This window comes from Mytilus edulis, chromosome 1 (genome assembly GCF_963676685.1).
Source record: "Mytilus edulis chromosome 1, xbMytEdul2.2, whole genome shotgun sequence".
NCBI classification, from domain to species: Eukaryota; Metazoa; Mollusca; class Bivalvia; order Mytilida; family Mytilidae; genus Mytilus; species Mytilus edulis.
Genome location: NC_092344.1, coordinates 52,416,911 through 52,419,367, shown reverse-complemented (window position 1 = coordinate 52,419,367; position 2,457 = coordinate 52,416,911).

The window sequence follows — 2,457 nt, the reverse complement described above, 5'->3', positions numbered from 1 at the left end:
GAAACTGTATGTCATTTTATATTTAAATATTTTATGATGTATTTAAATGAGTAGTTATTGTTGCAAACTCCATTAGAAATTTTAATTGAGATTGTTTTTGCAATAAGGGAAAGGGGAGGTGAACAAAAATTGGAGGGGTGTTGGGTTAAATAAGAATTTGTTGGAGATTACAATTTTTCTCATTTCAGATTTCAAAAATTAAAAAGAAAATTTCTTCAAATATTTTTTTTGAGGGGATTTATAATTAACAGCATATATAGTTAATTGCTCAAAAGCACAAAAAAAATAAGTTCATTAGACCACACTCATTTTGTGTCTGAAACCTATGCTGTGTCAACTTATTTAATCACAATTCAAATTCAGAGCTGTATCCAGCTTAAATGTTGTGTTCATACTTGCCCCAACTGTTCAGGGTTCGACCTCTGGGGTCGTATAAAGCTTGGCCATGTGGAGCATCTGGTTATTAATATGTGCTCTTATGGGCGATAGTTGAACTTTGTCATTTTTGTCGAGCCTTCGACTTAAGTCGAAAAAGCGAGACATAGCGATCCTACATTCCGTCGTCGTCGTCGTCGTCGGCGGCGTCCACAAATATTCACTCTGTGGTTAAAGTTTTTGAAATTTTAATAACTTTCTTAAACTATCCTTGAATTGTACGAAACTTGGACAGAAGCTTGTTTATGTTCATAAGATAGTATCCAGAAGTAAATTTTGTAAAAATAAAATTCCATTTTTTTCCGTATTTTACTTATAAATGGACTTAGTTTTTTCTGCCAGGAAACATTACATTCACTCTGTGGTTAAAGTTTTTAAAATTTTAATAACTGTCTTAAACTATCCTGGAACTGTACAAAACTTGGCCAGAAGCTTGTTTATGATCAGGAGATAGTATCCAGAAGTAAATTTTGTAAAAATAAAATTCCATTTTTTCCGTATTTTACTTATAAATGGACTTAGTTTTTTCTGCCAGGAAACATTACATTCACTCTGTGGTTAAAGTTTTTAAAATTTTAATAACTTTCTTAAACTATCCTGGAATTGTAAGAAACTTGGCCAGAAGCTTGTTTATGATCAGAAGATAGTATCCAGAAGTAAATTTTGTAAAAATAAAATTCCATTTTTCCCATATTTTACTTACAAATGGACTTAGTTTTTCTTCCAGTTAACATTACATACAGTCTGCTGTTAAAGTATTTAAAACATTTTTAAGATTCTTAAACTAGCCTGGATTTTTACCAAACTTGGACAGAAGCTTCTGACAATCAAAAGATAGTATCGAGAGGAATAATTTTATTAATTTTTTTCATCATTTTTGATGAGTGTGTGATTAACAGCAAAAGTAGGCGAGACACTGGGTTCCGCGGAACCCTTACAAATTTTTTGGAGTATTTACTTGCATAAGAGGAGTGTTCCAGATAACTCCTTTTACAGTTTGAATGCTAGGAAAATTTTACTTTGCTGCCTGTCTGTACATATATTGATGATGTGCATGTGGTCAGGGTTTTGATTTTTATGCCCCTACGATAGTAAAGGGGCATTATGTTTTCTGGTCTAGGGTCCGTTCTTCTATCTGTCCCGCTTCAGGTTAATGATTTTTTAGTAATTTCAAAGTGGAATTTGAGGCATCATTTTGTCTAGTTTAAAGCATTACTTCAGTCAAAATTTTTATGATTGTTAAATAGAGGCATGAGTAGAAGTTACATAACTTGTTTTCCCTCTTTTGTGTTTTGAACGAAAACTAAAGAAGATAAAGAGAAAATGAACATCAAAACAAGATCAACAAAACATAGATTTTAGTCATGAATTCTATTCTCGTCCTAATTGTTGGAGAGTGGCCTCTGTTGAATATTCACATGTGCCAAAGTGAGCTAACGACACGTGCTCTTTAGAGCCTTTAGCTAATTTATGTATCATTGTCATTTTGCTTTGTTTCTTCTGTTACCTATTTAACTCTGCTGCTTGTTGGTGCCTGTCCTAGGTAAGGAGCTGCTGGCCTTTGTAAGTCTTGTATAGTTTTTATACAACGACAAAAAATTATTGCGGTCGTTTATTGATATCACGTCGTCTTCGTCGTCGTCAGCTTCGTCGTCCGAAGACACTTAGTCTGCGGACAATAACTTTAGTTTAAGTCAATGGATCTCTATATGAAATTTAAACACAAGGTTTGAAACCACAAAGAAAGGTTGGATTGATTTTGGGGATTATGGTCACAACAGTTTAGAAATTAAGGGCCTAAAAAATCGGTCCAAATAAGCATTTTCCTAGTTTCCAAACAATAACTTGTGTGTAAGGGGATGACCATTTGATATTCTGGGGGGGGGGGGGGGGGGGGTTGTCAGGAGGATTTGTTTTGATCGGTTATTTATTTTTGTAAACTAAGAGGACAGATTATTCATTTTCTGCACTATTGAAGCAAGATTTTTCATTTTCATTAAAGCAAGGGACTGATTATTCATT